Source organism: Bubalus bubalis, chromosome 3 (genome assembly GCF_019923935.1).
Source record: "Bubalus bubalis isolate 160015118507 breed Murrah chromosome 3, NDDB_SH_1, whole genome shotgun sequence".
NCBI classification, from domain to species: Eukaryota; Metazoa; Chordata; class Mammalia; order Artiodactyla; family Bovidae; genus Bubalus; species Bubalus bubalis.
The window spans coordinates 95,099,434-95,117,669 of NC_059159.1; the positions used below are offsets into that span (position 1 = coordinate 95,099,434).

The window sequence follows — 18,236 nt, forward strand, 5'->3', positions numbered from 1 at the left end:
AATTACAGGTCAATATGCCAGATGAACATATAGCCAAAAGTTCTCAATAAGATATTAACAAACCAACTTCAATGATACATTGAAAGAATCATATACCATGAAGAGTCAACAGAACTATCTGAGGTTCTTTAGGGAAGATGCCAATGGCTGTGTCAGTACTATTACTGCATAAAAATTATGAAGCTTAAGTGCATAAATATAAAATTCTCTATTCAAAATACAATGTTATAATCCTGGTGTCACCTTTAAAGTGAATAATGAGAGTTACTACTCTTTCTGTCAACCCTATTCTGATGCCTAAAAATTTATTATTTAGAAATCTAATATCAAGGGCTCTTTGCAGTTTTTTATATTGGACTCAGTCTCTGTGGATTATAAATCCACTCTTAATATTACAAAAGAGAAAATGAAATCATGTTGTTTCCAACAACATCACACGCTGTCACATGGCTTGAAATATAATCTCATAGCTTTGTGGTCAGAAAAGATGCCTGACATGATTTCAATTTCTTTAAATTTGATTAGGTGGGATTTACACGAGGGATTGGTAGATAGGTTTACACTCACCACTTGATCAATGTGATATACCAGATTTATAAAATGAGGGACAATAATTATATGATTATCTCAATACATGTAGAAAAAGCACCTGACAAATTTCAGCACCCATTTCTGTTAAAAAAAAAAAAAAAAACTCAACAAAATCAGTATAAAGGGAATTTAACTTACCATAATAGAGACTACATATGATAAAGTCACAGCTAAAATAGTACTCCAAGGTGAAAACTTCCTAAAATATCAGATGCAAGACAAGCATACCCACTCTTGCCACTTTTATTCAGTATAGTCCTAAAAGTTCTAGCCAGAGAAAGTAGGCAAGAAAAAGAAACAAAAGCCATCCAAATTGCAAGGAAGAAGTAAAACTGTCACTCTTTGCAGGTGACATACTATTCTATACAGAAAACCTTAAGCCCTCCCCCCACAAAACAAAACAAAACAAAACAAAAAACAAAACCGTTAGATCAACTAACTCAGTAGAGTTACAGTGAAAAAACTTATGGTTTCCAGTCTGGCATGTAAGGAGTTTGGAAGTCTCCATTCCATCCTAACAAAATGTAAAAGCCTGAAAAAATATATATAGTTATGTATAATGAAATAAATGATAGCAATAATACATGGGACAGGAGGGAGGGAGGATTTAGGATTATTTTGTTACTATAAAATATTTATACTACTGATGAATTAGTATACACATAAATATATACAAATATTTTTCTGATAAAATATATATTATGAAAGTGTTATTTGATATATAAAATAATGTAAATTTTCTCAGAAAACTTCTCATAAAAATTATGTAGATGTAACACTGTATGCCGGGAGAAATATCAATAACCTCAGATATGCAGATGACACCACCCTTATGGCAGAAAGTGAAAAGGAACTAAAAAGCCTCTTGATGAAAGTGAAAGAGAAGAGTCAAAAAGTTGGCTTAAAGCTCAACATTCAGAAAACTAAGATCATGGCATCTGGTCCCATCACTTCATGGGAAATAGATGGGGAAACAGTGGAAACAGTGTCAGACTTTGTTTTTGGGGGCTCCAAAATCACTACAGATGGTGACTGCAGCCATGAAATTAAAAGACGCTTACTCCTTGGAAGGAAAGTTATGACCAACCTAGATAGCATATTCAAAAGCAGAGACATTACTTTGCCAACAAAGGTTCGTCTAGTCAAGGCTATGGTTTTTCCAGTCATCATGTATGGATGTGAGAGTTGGACTGTGAAGAAGGCTGAGCGCTGAAGAATTGATGCTTTTGAGCTGTGGTGTTGGAGAAGACTCTTGAGAGTCCCTTGGACTGCAAGGAGATCCAACCAGTCCATTCTGAAGATTAGCCCTGGGGTTTCTTTGGAAGGAATGATGCTGAAGCTGAAACTCCAGTACTTTGGCCACCTCATGCAAAGAGTTGACTCATTGGAAAGACTTTGATGCTGGGAGGGACTGGGGGCAGGAGGAGAAGGGGATGACAGAGGATGAGATGGCTGGATGGCATCACCGACTCGATGGACATGAGTTTGAGTGAACTCCGGGATTTGGAGATGGACAGGGAGGCCTGGCGTGCTGCAATTCATGGTGTCTCAAGGAGTCGGACACGACTGAGTTACTGAACTGAACATTGTATCATTTCATTGGAAGTGTTAATACCATACACACACTTAAGAGAGAGAGAGAGAGACAGATGTAGGGCCTGTTTTTCTGCTCCTGATCTCAAGTCAAGCTTTGATGTGGCACCTTACCTTTACTGGACCTCAATTTCCTAGTCTGTACAGCATGAACATATGAACCTCTTGAGGTCCTTTCCTGCTCTTGCATGTCGGGACTATCAGTGGACAGACAGAATTGAAATAAAAAAAAAAACACAATGTCTAAAAATTAAATGAAGTTCTAAGAAAATGTGTACAAGATATGTATGAGAAGTACTACAGCACTCTGATTCAAGAACTTAAATGGGAAACATATGAAGAAATATTCCATGTCTTTGGACAGGATAACAATACTGACAGGATATCTATTGATTTACAGATTTAATGCAGTCTCAATCAAAATCTCTCAAGTTAAATTTGTGGATATCAACAAATTAATTTTAAAGTTTACAGAGAGAGGCAAAAGACGAGAAAGGCAACACAAATTTGAAGCAGAAGAATAGTCAAAGAACTGATACTAACTGGCTTCAAGACTCACTAGAAAGGTATAGTATTCAATACAGTGTGATGTTGGGGAAAAAAATAGACAAGTAGATCAATAGAAGAGAAGAGAGGAACCAGAAATAGACCCTCATAATATAGATAACTGATCTTTGAAAAAAGATAATGACAATTTAATGGAGAGAAGGTAGTATTTTCAACAAATAGCACTGGCAACAACTGGACATTCACTTACCAAAAAAAAAAAAAAAAAAGGAAAAATCTAGAATTTATCAAAACAATTCAAACTACGTCTCAGATCTCAATGAAAAACATAAAAACTATAAACTCCTTGGAGATAACATAGGAGAAAATCTAGATAACTTGGGGTTTGGTAATGATCTTTTAGATACAATGCCAAAAGCGTGATACATTAAGAAATAACTGCTAAACTGTATACTTTATTCAACTAGAAACTTCTGATTTGCAACCAACAATGTCAAGAGAATGAGAAGAAAAGTCACAAACTGGGAAAATTTATTTTTAAAAGACATATGAAGGACTTTTATCTAAACAATACACAGAATGTTTCAAAGTTAAAACTAAGAAAACAATCCAATTAAAGAATGGGCCAAATACCTTTATAGAGACTTTACCAAAGAAGATAAACATATGGCAAATGGGCTTATGAAAAGATTTTGCACATCACTGTAGCTAGGGGAATGCAAAATAAAACAATGAGATACTACTACACATCTATTAGAAAGGCCAAAATCCAGAACACTGACACTACCAAATGTATCATGAATGTGCAGTAACAGAACTCTGATTCATTGCTGGTGGGAATGCAAAATGGCATGGCCACTTTGGAGGGCAGTTTGGAAGTTTCTTACCAGGTAATCATGTTCTTACTATATGATCCAGCAATCACACTCAGCATTTTTCCAAAGGAGATGAAAACTTACTTCCAGAAAAAAACTGTACACATGTTTATTAAAGTTGTATTCATAATTGCAAAGCTTGGAAGCAAACAAAATGATACTAGTAGGGTTGGTAAATTGTGGTAGATAAATATAATGGAATATTATTCTGTGCTGAAAAGAAATGAGCTATCAAGCTATAAAAAGATGGGGAGGAATCTTAAATGATTATTACTAAGTGAAAATAGCAATCTGAAAAGGCTACATACTAGATGATCTTAACTAGATAGCATTTTAGCAAAGCTAAACTATTGGAGCAAATAACAAGACTGTGGACAACGTCAAGGGAAAAATTAATAGAACATAAAGGCTGTTTATGACAGTGAACTGACTCTGTCTAAAACTATAATGGTGGATACGGGTTAACACATTTGTCCAAATCCACAGAAAATACACCACCAAGAATGAACCCTAATATGAACTACAAGTTTGGGGTGACAATGATGTGTCAATGTAGGTTCATCAACTGAAACAAATGCACCACTCTGGTGACGGATAAACATAGTGGGTGCAGTTTAGGGACAGGGGGTATATGTGAGCTTTCTGCTCAATTTTGCTGGGAACTAAAACTGCTCTATAAATAAACTTACTTTAAAAATTGGAATATTCAATCAAAAATTGATGAAATAACTAGTGAAATTATAAAATTCTATATGTTAACATGTCAAATAAAATTAAATGCTAATCCATATAAGAAAAAAAAATTGTCTTCAAGAATTATCATATGTGAATCCACTCAGTATTCCTCATGAAAAAAAAAGTTAACATGTACTATAGGCAACATAATACCCACAACTGTTGACAAGTCACATTTTATTTACATAACAATAATTCTGAACTCTATATTTAACAATGTTATTACCAATGCAAATTCAACAGCTATTAAATACAGATTATATAATTTCAAGCTGTTTTTCTTACATAGTAAGGAAATAATTATCATATATATTAAAGTACTATATATTTATATAACAAATTAAAAAAAACCCTCCATTCTATCTCACTCTGAATGTGTAAAAGGCATTGTATCAGACCTCTTCTCTCTCTATATATGTATTTTAAAAATTACCCCAAATATATAGGTTTAATATATATACTTAAAAATCACCCCCAAATTAATCTGTTCATTTCCTCTCAGATCTATAGTTTTAAGAGTTGGTCAATTCTCAACTAAGATGTCTCTTCACTGCTTTCCAAGGAGTCAGTAAGTCTCACGCCTACCGTTGGCAGTTTCACTGGTGATGGCTGATCACATGCCATCTCCTTAACACGTATGGATGTTGCGTGCTGCTATTGGCTGGGGCACCTCATTGCAGCTAGGTTCCAAGAAGGTCAAGAATCTGAAAAGCCTCCTGAGGCCTTAACTTGGAAGTGACACAATATTCTTTCTAACCATGTTGCAGTGGTCAAAGAAATTCACCATGATCAATCTAGATGCAGGGAGCAATAGAGGTACTCTGCTTAATGAGGAAAGAAACAGAGAATTCACATAGAAAAACAAAGTATAATAGTTATTCGCCATTGTAGACCAACTGCACAACAAATGATTCTAGTAGACTGAAACTTCTGGCTGTTCTGAGAGAGTACACTTTTAAAAGATTTGTAAAGCTCTGCTTTGGGCATGAAAAAGGTCAGAGGTAATAATAAATGGTAGAAAGGAAATGAAACTTTTGACTAAGATGCTTATCTATGGATACCATGGTATTCCTGTAAATAGGAAATTTAATTTCACCATCTTGACTAGATTTGCACATATTAAAACACAGATTCCTTAGACTGATCTCACTATCTTTTCGTCAGCCTACTTCTGCTCATTGATATTGACTGTGTTTCCATATGGATGATTACTTGGGATCAGCAATGATGTCATTAATTTGAAAAAATGTACGATAGTTTCAGATTTTATTCTCTAAGATACTCTCCTTAATACTAAAAATTTAAGAAATAGATGAATTGATGGAGAAAGGCAGAAGAGAAAAGAAGAAATTAAAAAAGAATATGCTTATGAAGAGAATGACACATACAAACATTTTGTTAATATAAAGCCATGCTAATTAATATGTATTAATTTGGGATTCAGTTTATGTCCCCCAAAAAACCTGTCTTCTCCAAAGACAACAATAATGTTTCTAAGGAATGTTTTCACCTTGGGTCATCAGCAGTGTCAAAATAATGTGCTAAATTGTCATGAGGTACTTGACACAGGAGCAAAGATTGTCCCCACACCTAAAAAAACTTAGCCAAGGCTATTTGACTCAGATGGTAAAGAAACTGCTTGCAATGCAGTAGACCCTGCATTCAATCCCTGGGTTGGGAAGATTCCCCAGAGAAGGGAATGGCAACTCACTCCAGTATTCTTGCCTGGAGAATTCCATGGACAGAGGAACTTGGTGGGCTACAGTCCATAGGGTTGCAAAGAATCAGACACAACTGAGCAACTAACACTTTCCAAAAAAATATAGATCAAGTAAAGCTGAGCACTAAGTCAAACTAGTGCATGTGTGCTCAGTTGCTAAGTCATGTCTGATTCTTTGTGACCCCAGGGACTATAGCCTGCCAGGCTCCTCTATCCATGGGATTTCCCAGGCAAGAATACTGGAGTAGGTTCCCATTTCCTTCTCCAGAGGATCTTCCACACCCAGGGAATGAACCCAGGTCTCCCACTTGACAGGCAGAGTCTTTACCACTGAGCCACCAGGGAAAGCCCCAAGTCAAACTACTGTGTCCATACTTGCTTACTTGCTCAGTTGTGTCCAACTCTTTGTGACCCTTTGGACTATAGCTCACCACACTCCTCTGTCCATGAGATTTTTCAGGCAAGAATATTAAGAGTTGGTTACCATTTCCTTCTCCAGCTGATCTTCCTGACCCAAGGATGGAAGCCTCATCTCCTGTCTCCTGCATTACAAGCAGATTCTTTACCCATTAAGCCATCAGAAAGTCAATTAAACCAAACTGGTAGGATGACCCAAATAAAATAGTAACTGAAAACAATAATTCATATATATGTTACATATAATATCAAATATATATGTATATATAGTTTTATGTATTTTAATATATACATGTGTATTTTTACATATATATATACATAAAATTTATGGCTAAACAACGTTATTATGAATACAAGAAAATGTCATTATCATTTGAAAACCAATAGAATATATAGCATACATATAAAATCCTAAAGATACTACCAGATAACTACTAGAATTCATAAATGAGTTCAACAAAGTTGTAGGATACAAAATTAATACACAGAAATATCATGCTTCCTATACACTAAAAAGAAATATCATAAAGAGAAATTAGGAAGGCAACCCCATTTACCATCATGGCAAAAGGATAAAAAATTAAGTAATAAACCTACTTAAGGAAATAAAGAGCTTTCCTGATGGCTTAGCAGTAAAGAACCTGCCTGCAGTGCAGGAGATTCAGGTTCAAACCCTGGTCTGGATGATACCCTGTGGAGGGCATGACAACCCACTCCAGTATTCTTGACTGAAAATCCCAGGGACTGAGGAATTTGGTGGGCTAGAGTCCATAGGATAGCTAAGAATTGGACACTGCTGAAGTGACTGAGCAGACAAATAGACAAAAGACATGTACTCCAAAAACAGTAAGACACTGATGAAAGAAAATGAGGATGACAGAAACATATGGTAAAAATACCATGCTCTTGAATTGGAAGAACCAATATTGTCAAAATGGTTATACTGCTGGAGGCAATCTACAGATTCAGTGCAATTGCATTGATCCAACACATAGAGTTATGAAAATGGAAAAAAAAAAAGGGACTTTGTTGTAGTTCAGTCGCTAAGTTATATCCAACTCTTTGCAACCCAATAAATTGTAGCATGTCAGGCTTGCCGGTCCTTCACTATCACCCATAGTTTGCTAAAATTCATGTCCTTTGAGTTGGTGATACCATCCAACCATCTTATCCTCTGTTGCCCCGTCTCCTCCTGTCCTCAATCACAATGGGTCCTAATCAAACCTAAGTTTCTGCACAGAAGAGGAAACCATGTTGTTGTTCAATCACTAAGTCCTGTCTGACTCTTTGGGACCCCATGAACTGCAGCATGCCAGGCTTCCTTGTCCTTCACTGTCTCCTGGAGTTTGCTCAAACTCATGTCCATTAACTCAGTTATGCCATCTGACCATCTCATCCTCTGTCACCCACTTTTCCTCCTGCTCTCAATCTTTCCCAGTGTCAGGGTATTTTCCATTGAGTCAGCTGTTCATATCAGGTGGCCATAGTATTGGAATTTCAGTATCAGTCCTTCCAATGAATATTCAGGGTTGATTTCCTTTAGGATCAACTAGTTTGATAACCTTACTGTACGAGGGATGCTCAAGAGTCTTCTCCAGCACCACAGGCAAAAGCATCAGTTTCTCACCCATCAGCCTTCTTTATGGTCCAACTCTCGCATCCATACATGACTACTGGAAAACCATAGCTTTGACTAGACAGACCTTTTTCAGCAAAGTGATGTCTCTGTTTTTTAATATACTGTCTAGTTGTGTCACAGCTTTACTTCCAAAGAGCAAGTGTCTTTAAAATTTCATGACTGCAGTCACTGTCCACAAGAAAAGATTCTGTCACTGTTTCTACTTTTTTCTCCATCTATTTTCCATGAAGTAATGGGTCGGGATGCTATGATCTTAACTTTTTTTTATGTTGAGTTTTAGGCCAACTTTTCCCCCTCTTATTTCACTCTTGTCAAGAGGCTGTTTAGTTCCTCTTCACTTTGTGCCATTAGAGTGGTATCATCTTCATATCTGAGGTTATTGATATTTCTCCCAGCAGTCTTGATTCCAGTTTGTAACTCATCCAGCCCAGTATTTTGCATGATGTACTCTGCATAGAGGTTAAATAAGCAGGGTGATAATACACAGGCTTGATATACTCCTTTTCCAATTTTGAACCAGTCCATTTTTCAATGTCCAGTTCTAACTGTTGCTTCTTGACCTGCATACAGGTTTTTCAGGAGGCAGGTAAGGAGGTCTGGTATACCCATCTCTTTAAGAATTTTCCACAGTTTGTTGTGATACATTCAGTCAAAGTCTTTGGCATAATCAATAAAGAAAATGTTTTTCTGGAATTCCCTTGCTTTTTCTATGATCCAACGGATGTTGGCAATTTGATCTCTGGTTCCTCTGCCTTTTCTAAATTCAGCTTGTACATCTGGAAGTACTTGGTTCATGTACTATTTAAGTTTAGCTTGAATTATTTTGAGTACCACTGTACTAGCATTTGAAATAAGTGCAACTGTATGATAGTCCGATCATTCTTTGACATTGCCCTTCTTTGGGACTGGAATGAAAATTGACCTTTTCCAATCCAATAGCCACTGCTGAGTTTTCCAAATTTGCTAGCATATTGAGTGCAGCACTTTCACAGAATCATCTTGTAGGATTTGAAATAGCTCAGCTGGAATTCTATCACCTCCACTAGCTTTGTTTGTAGTAATGTTGCACTTGACTGCACACTCCAGGATGTCTGGCTCTAGGTGAATGACCACACCATCATGGTTCACTAAGACCTTGTTTGTATAGTTCTTTTATGTACAAAATGAGTAGGCAATCCAGAGAATGGGAGAAAATACTTGTAAATCAAGCTACCAAAAAGGTTTAATCTCATAAACATACAAACAGTTCTTGCATGTCTATGTCAAAAAACCCAAATTGAATAAAAAAAAGAATAGGCAGAAGGTCTAAATACACATTTCTCCATAGAGGACATGCATATGGCTAAAAAGCACGTGAAAAGATGCTCAACATACAAATTATCAGAGAAATGGAAGTCAAATCACACAAGTCAGAATGGCCATCATCACAAAGTCTACAAACAAAAAATGCTGGAGAGGATGTGGAGTTAAGGGAACCCCTCTACACTATTAGTGGGAATGAAAATTGGTACAACCAGTATTGAGAACAGTATGGTTGTTCCTTAATAAACTAAAACCAAAATTATCATATGATTCAGCAAACCCACTCCTGGGCATATGTCCAGAGGAAATCTAATACAAAAGAATATATGAACCCCAGCATTCACTACAGTATATTTACAATAAGACATGGAAGCATCCTAAATTTCCATCAACAGTTGAATGAATAAAGTGATATGACACATAAATGCAATGAGTAATACTAAGCCATAAAAAGAAAATGAAATAATGCCATTTGCAGCAACACAGATGGACCTAGAGAATATCATACTATGAGAAATAAATCAGAGAAAGACAAATATATGATATCACTCATATGTAAATCTAATTTTTAAAATAATACAAATTAACCATTTTGCAAATCAGAAACAGACTTATAGTTATGGAAAACAAGCTTATGATTACCAAAGGGGAAACATGGTAGGGAAGCATACATCAGGAGCTTGGGATAAACATACACACACTGCTATGTATAAGATAGATATCAAGGACCTATGGTTTAGGACAGGGATCTTTACCGAATATTTGTGACAACGTATATGAGAGTAGAATCTAAAAAAGGATCACTATATGTGTATGCATAGCTGAATCACTTTGCTGAATCACTATACCTGAAACTAACACAACATTGTAAATCAATTACACCCCAATAAAATTAAAATGAAGGTGTATATACCCTCAGTGTTCATAAGAGCTCTTATTTACAATAGCCAAGACATGGAAGCAACTTAAATATCCATTCAAGAGCTCAATGGATAAAAGTAATGTGCCATATATTATATATGTGAACTATTAGCCATAAAATAATTTAAAAATAGTATTTTCAATAATATAGTTGGATCTAGAGATTATCATATTAAATGAAGTAGCAAGACAGAGGAAACAATATCATATCACTTACCTGTGGGGGAAAAAAATTACAAATGAACTTCTTTACAAAACAAAAATAAACATACAGCCATAGAAAACAAATTTATGATTACCAAAGGGGAAAGAAGGGGGAAGGCTATATTAGGAGGTTGGGGTTAACATGTACACACTAGTATATAGAAAATAAAAATGTAAAAACCACATGCAACAAAATCACACACTTGCAGCCAAACATATTTTGAAATATTAAATTTCATATTTTCCTCTCAGTTCTTTTTATCTTATTGTAACACTTTTTGATTATCTGCCTTAAGGTCTGTAGTGGTAATAGAATGATTCTTAATAAGCAACCATGAGAAGCAAAAATAATCTGAAAGAACAGATTTTTCCCAAAAGCTTGAACTGAATGAAAGAGATGTGTTAAGTGTTCTGAAAAGGGATTGCTTTTGAGAATCAGACAAGCAACTTGCAGAGAATTCCAAAATTTGGAATTGGTCAGCATTCTGTAAGTCTTGGTTTCGAATGGAATCCTCACCTTGCTTCAAGGAATAATCCTGAGGAGGTTAGTCAGACCTCTTAGAGAACCACTTTTCATTGCATTTGGAAAGGCAGAATCTAACCTTTTGGATAGAATTGAGTGAAGTTTACCCTGTCCATGCCTGGCACAAAATTGACAGAGCTTCCAAGGATCACAGTAGGGATGCACAAAAATGAGGTAGAGAGTGTGTTAGAATTGATGCCATCTTTTTATGGTGCTTTTCACTGTGATAGGAAACAAAAGCAAATGAGGTTTTTGGAATGTGGAAACAATAAGGTGACTGTAACTGCCTTAACTGCCTATTATTCAGTCAAGAAGAGATGTCTCACAAGCAGGTAGATTTATGGAGCAGAAGATCAAAGGTGACTCTGGGGATGTTATTTAAGCAAGCATCTTGCATCATGTCCAAATACCCAGGAAAATTTGACTGAGAAAAATGCTTATTACAGCACTATTATATAATATTACTTTCAAGTTGCATAATATATGATTCTGGGCATGCACATTTCCATTTTCCACATCACATTTTCTAAGAAACAATGACTACAAGCTCACAATACTTATATTGATTATTAATTGTCTTTTCTGGTAACAATATGTTGTGTTATTCACTAAATATCTCTATAAAATAATAATCTAATATCAATAAAACACAATTTTCATTCGTAACAATTTCTCTACAGAGGAAAATATATGCACATATTTACACAGACATACATACACACACCATACAAGGAAAAGGCAGAATGTGCTGTGGTGTGCTTAGTTGCTCAGTCCTGTCCTACTCTTTGTGACCCCATGGACTGTAGCCTTCCAGGCTCCTCTGTCCATGGGGATTATCCAGGCTAGAATCCTGGAGTGAGTTGCCATGCCCTCCTCCAGGGGATCTTCCCAATCCAGTGATTGAACCCAAGTCTCCAGCACTGCAGGCAGATTCTTTACTGCCTGAGCCACCAGGGAAGCCCCGAAGGACAGAATGAATGTTATCAAAGTCATTACTTCAATATCCTCTTGCCTTTTTTCACCATCATCAAAACCATTATTAAAATCAAGACTAAAATATACTTGTAGTTACCAGATAAAGTTCAAAAATTGAAGTTTGGGAAGTTGGTGCTATGCCAAAAAAAGTTCTGTAGGTTTCCCAGGTATAGATTTCCTTAGGGGGGAGATTGTATGTGATATTCCTGATGTATAAATAGGTAGGGTTACATGTGTGTTTAATCCAGATGTAGAGATTTTGACCTGACCTCTTCAAGCAAGATATTTGGGAACACCACTCTAAGTATATGCTGTGTACAGAAAATAATGTACATATTGAAATTGCACAAAAGTGACAGCACAATATCTTTTCTATCTATAAAATGTCAGTCTTTATAAAAACATTCAGTTGCCAATACTTTAACATTTATCTTCCTTAATGTAAAATCAATATTTCAATGGAAGCTAATTACACTGGGCATTAACTAACAAAAACATCTCTTTACAAGTGACTTGGAATAAAAGGCTATCCAAGAACAAGTCAGCCATGAGTAAATGCTAATAGGCTTGCTGGCAGTTTAATTAATTGTTAATGGGAAAGGTGATTTATTTGATGATACAATTTATTAATGTTAATTCTGTTGCTAAAATGGCAGAAGTTTCCTTGCATTCAGCTAAAGTAAGTAGTGTATGAAGGATCTAGCTTTGAATATTTGGAGAAATGAGGATGCACACACATAAAAGATGATAGTAAGTTCACCAGGAATGATGGAACCTTCTTGACTCAAATAAAACAGGCCAAAGAAAAGAAAGACACTTAATATTTGCCCAGATTCTTCTTTTATGAAGACCTTCCCCTGCTCCCATTCACATACTTTCACACATTGACAAGATTATAAAATGTGAAAAAGTATTAAACAGTAGAATATCCACTAAAATATGAATACAGACTCAAATTTATATACAAAGTGAACATTCAAACAGTAGTATGCAATTCTTTCATTTATAAAAAATTGATAATATCTATTTTTATCTAGGATGTAGGAAATTACCTTATTAGTTTCCTGTTGTGGCGATTACTACAAATTCTGTAGCTTAAAAATACAAATTTGTTGCTTTATGGTCCTGAAACTCAGGATCACAACACAGATGGCATCAGCCTATAATGTCAGCAAGAATGCACTCCTCTCTTGAGATCTAGGAGAGAATCTGTCTTTTCTAGCTTTCAGAAGCTGTCTACATATCTTGGCTCCTGGCCCCCTTTTTCTGTCTTCAAAGCCATCAGCACGATATCTCTGATTCCGCCTCCTCCACATACTTACATCTCACTTGGACTACAGACCAGAAAGGTTCACAGTTTTTACGGACATGTGTGGTTAGACGGATCCCCCACTGGATATTCCAGTATTATCTCTCATCTTAATTTCCTTAATTTTTATCACAACTGCACAGTCCCTTTTATCATGTAAAATAACATACTAGCAGGTTCTGGGAATTACAGTATGAACTTGTGTGTCTGTGTGTGTGTGTAAAGAGATAGTCATTATCCTGACAATCCCAATTACAGTTCTTCAAAAAACTGTTTGATGCTTCTATATCAGGAATATTCAGGAAACTTCTCCATACTTTCTTATTGGGTCTCATTCTAAAGTGAATGGCAAAGGGACAAGAACACTGTGAAGCGTAACCCTGAGAAACTCACATTATCTGCCATCACTGCTGATGAAGGAGCTAGAAAGATTCCAATTCATGGTCTAAATCTCAAACTAATGCTTCTCGGGGACAGAACATAAATCACTTAGAGAACTCTGATGGACACGTGTCTAGGAAATGTAGTTTCTAAGCTTCCAATCTTTGTGGAAAAAGAAAAAAAAAAGTATCTAGAGATAAATACTGATAACACAAAGAAAATATATTCTTTGGTAGTTGAATTAAACTAAAATCAATAATGTAGGTATTAAGTCATGAGTCAGTAAGCTAAAATATTAAAGATTTTTTTGCAGTTATATTTTCAATTAAATATTTTAGGTGTTAAGTGTTTAATGGACCTCAAATTATTAAAATACCAATCGATATATCTGTGTGTGTGGTTGTGTGTATGTGTTTACCAGTTCTTTTTAGATAACCTCTCTTGCTGCTGCTAAGTCACTTCAGTCGTGTCCGACTCTGTGCCACCCCATAGATGGCAGCCCACCAGGCTCCCCTGTCCCTGGGATTCTCCAGGCAAGAACACTGGAGTGGGTTGCCATTTCCTTCTCCAATGCATGAAAGTGAAAAGTGAAAGTGAAGTCGCTCAGTCGTGTCCGACTCTTAGCAACCCCATGGACTGCAGCCTACCAGACTCCTCTGTCCATGGGATTTTCCAGGCAAGAGTACTGGAGTGGGTTGCCATTGCCTTCTCCAAGATAACCTCTCTTAGTGAAACTTTATTTTTGAGAACTATACTTCTAAGAGGAATTTAACACAATGCCATGAGTTTACCAAATGAGTTTATTTTCCTAGGTATACAGCAAAGCGGCCTTCTTGAACCACCTTGCATCTCAGTAGGTTCCTGTCTTTAATTATCAAGATGAGAAAGTAGACAAAATGTATTTCTTCCTGCCTTTAGTAAATGAAAGTGATTTTAATATTTCTTTCCACTGTTCTTGACAGATTACACACCCAGGTGTTCAAAATTAGGCCAATTCAACAGAAGAGAGTATGTGACATTAAATGAAGGAATAATAAATGTTTATATTATTAATTCATAAAAATTTGGGGGATTCATTGGACTAACACCATATATCTCACTCTATCCTGACTACTATAGAGATATCTGATTTTTTAAAGTATTTCTGATCACAGGAAAGTTAATAATTGTAAATATATCTAAAAGTTGTCAATGTACATGCTTCCTACATTTTTCTTTATTTTCTACATTGTTCACAGCACTGTGCCAAGCACATATAATCCATGATAGAAACTGCGATCTATGTGAAATTATATATTTTGTAAGTACAAAAAAAAATTATGCTCTGAAATAATATATCCCATATATACTTATATAGTTACATATTTATTCATTATTTCATATATATCCCATATACATTATTAGATAAGATATTTACTGTGGGAAGCTCAACTAATTCCAAAAGAAATAGCTGAATCATCCCTTTGGTAGAAATGTGAGACTGGCACAATACCCATTTTATAGTTATACAGAAGCACATAAGGACTAAAACACTAGCCCAATGATAATAATGGAAGACAGTCTATGTCCCTTGTTCTGACCGTCACATACTTCCTATATTTTAACTCATATAATCTTATTCTCTGGTACGTATTTGACATTTGTGAAATGAGAGATAACCATATCTCCTGGGAGCAAAATAACAGTGATCAACTTGGCAGAGTCTTGACTGCCAATTCCCCAGTTGGAAAGACTTTTATTTTCTGACACAGAAAATGCAATAGTTATGAATGGAAAAGAAAAAAAAACACACACACACTAAAATTTCTTCAAAACAAGAAAACAGTTTTTACATCAAAAAGCAAGGAGAATCACAAGAAATACAAGGTCATCAAAATTACAGGAAGAAACAGGATTTATTTTCTCATTTTTTAATTAACAAACCTGAGTCGTCTCTAAAGGTATAATCAACTGAGATGGAAAAGGGAACACTGCACCAAACCATAAGTCAGTTCAGTTGCTCAGTTGTGTCTGACTCTTTGAGACCACATGAACTGCAGCACACCAGGCCTCCCTGTCCATCACCAACTGTTGGAATCTACCCAAACCTATGTCCATTGAGTCAGTGATGCCATCCAACCATTTCATCCTCTGTCATCTCCTTCTCCTCCTGCCCTCAATCTTTCCCAGAATTAGGGTCTTTTCAAATGAGTCAGCTCTTCATATGAGGTGGCCAAAGTATTGGAGTTTTAGCTTTAACATCAGTCCTTCCAATGAACGCCCAGGACATACCTCCTTTTGGATGGACTAGTTGGATCTCCTTGCAGTCCAAGGGACTCTCAAGAGTCTTCTCCAACACCACAGTTCAAAAGCATCAATTCTTCAGTGTTCAGTCTTCTTCACAGTCCAAATCTCACATCCATACATGACCACAGGAAAAACCATAGCCTTGACAAGATGAACCTTTGTTGGCAAAGTAATGTCTCTGCTTTTCAATATGCTATCCAGGTTGGTCATAACTTTCCTTCCAAGGAGTAAGCGTCTTTTAATTTCATATCTGCAATCACCATCTGCAGTGATTTTGGAGCCCGGAAAAATAAAGTCAGCCACTGTTTCCACTGTTTCCCCATCTATTTCCCATGAAGTGATGGGACCGGATGCCGTGATCTTAGTTTTCTGAATGTTGAGCTTTAAGCCAACTTTTCACTCTCCTCTTTCACTTTCATCAAGAGGCTCTTTGGTTCTTTACTTTCTGCCATAAGGGTGGTGTCATCTGCATATCTGAGGTTATTGATATTTCTCCTGGAAATCTTGACTCTGGCTTGTGTTTCCTCTAGCCCAGCATTTCTCATGATGTACTCTGCATATAAGTTAAATAAGCAGGGTGAAAATATACAGCCTTGACATACTCCTTTTCCTATTTGGAACCAGTCTGTTGTTCCATGTCCAGTTCTAACTGTTGCTTCCTGACCTGCATACAGGTTTCTCAAGAGGCAGGTCAGGTGGTCTGGTATTCCCATCTCCTTCAGAATTTTCCACAGTTTATTGTGATTCACACAGTGAAAGCTTTGGCATAGTCAATAAAGCAGAAATAGATGTTTTTCTGAAACTCTCTTGCTTTTTCAAAGTAGGTCAGCTCATTTGTGGTTCTCAGCTACACAGACTCTGACAGCTGGCTGAAAATTTATATATATATATATATATATATATATATGATATACGTAAAGTTTCCAGTGATTTATTGGTCTTCCCCTACTGCCTATGATATAAAAACATGGAAAGGAAAACCAATAGTTTTTCCTTCTTGCTTAGGAAAAAGCTACACTGGGGACATGTGTATAATTATGAAATTCAGTTAGCTATACCCAAGTGCATAAAACACATTGCTAGCTACATTTAAACACAGAGAAACAAAGAAGAATGAAAGAAAATGTTGGTACTTTCTAGCCCTGCTGTTGCTGCTGCTGCTAAGTTGCTTCAGTCATGTCCGACTCTGTGCAACCCCATAGACGGCAGCCCACTGGGCTCCCCCGTCCCTGGGATCCTCCAGGCAAGAACACTGGAATGGGTTGCCATTTCCTCCTCCAATGCATGAAAGTGAAAAGTGAAAGTGAAGTCGCTCAGTCGTGTCTGACTCTTCGTGAGCCCTATAGATATTTTAATATGTTTTTTCATAGTTACATATCAATTAATTTTTCATTTTTTAAAAATAACTCTCCTCAATAAATGCTCATAAACAAGCTAGACACAGAAATAGAAGCATTCCTTCTCTTTAAGAAATTCTTTTCAAATTTTGAAAGTAATAAAACTGTATAAAATTCAAAGTAATTCAGACGTAAGTAAATTCTACCATGCTAGATTCATGAGACTCATATGTACCACTTAAGGGACATTCAAAGGAACAATTCATTACACATACCTACCCTACATAACCCATCACTTGCAATATTTTGTTGGGGAATCATGCATAATATAGCCCTCTGTTTAAGAAAACTAAATCACATATCCTTAACACACTTGATGAATTTTTTATTAAAGTATAGTTGATTTACAATATTTATAAGTTTCAGGTGTACAGCAAAGTGATTTGGAAAAATATATATGTGTGTGTGTACTCTTGCATTATTGGTTATTATAAAATAGTGAATATAGTTCCCTGTGCTATACAGTACATCTTGTTTATAAATTTTATACATAGTATAGTGTGTATCTGTTATATCATATACCTAATTTATATCCTCACCTTTAGTAACCATGAGTTTGTTTCCAATCTGCAAGTCTGCTTCTCTTTTGTACATAAGTTCATTTGTATTATTTTTAAAATTCTACATTTTAAGTGATATCATGTAACCTGTCTTTCTCTGACTTACTTCACTTAATGGTATTATTTAATTCCTTATTTATGGCTCAGTAATATTCTGTCTATATATGTACAACATCTTCTTTACCCATTTATCTGTTGATGGACATTTAAGTTGCTTCTGTGCCTTGGCTATTGCAAATAGTGTTGCTGTGAACACTGGGATGCATGTACTTTCTTTAATTAAAGATTTTGTCTTTTTTGG

At 35.9% G+C, this 18,236-nt stretch overlaps 1 long non-coding RNA gene across 1 annotated transcript in view; it reads right to left on the reverse strand.

Annotated features, from left to right (window-relative positions):
• Positions 1–973: 973 nt before the first annotated feature.
• Positions 974–18,236, reverse strand: part of LOC123332813 — a 120,806-nt gene continuing 103,543 nt past the window's right edge. The window contains exon 3 of the long non-coding RNA XR_006549870.2: positions 974–1,123. This is a non-coding gene — a long non-coding RNA (uncharacterized LOC123332813). The remainder of the gene's footprint in view (positions 1,124–18,236) is intronic.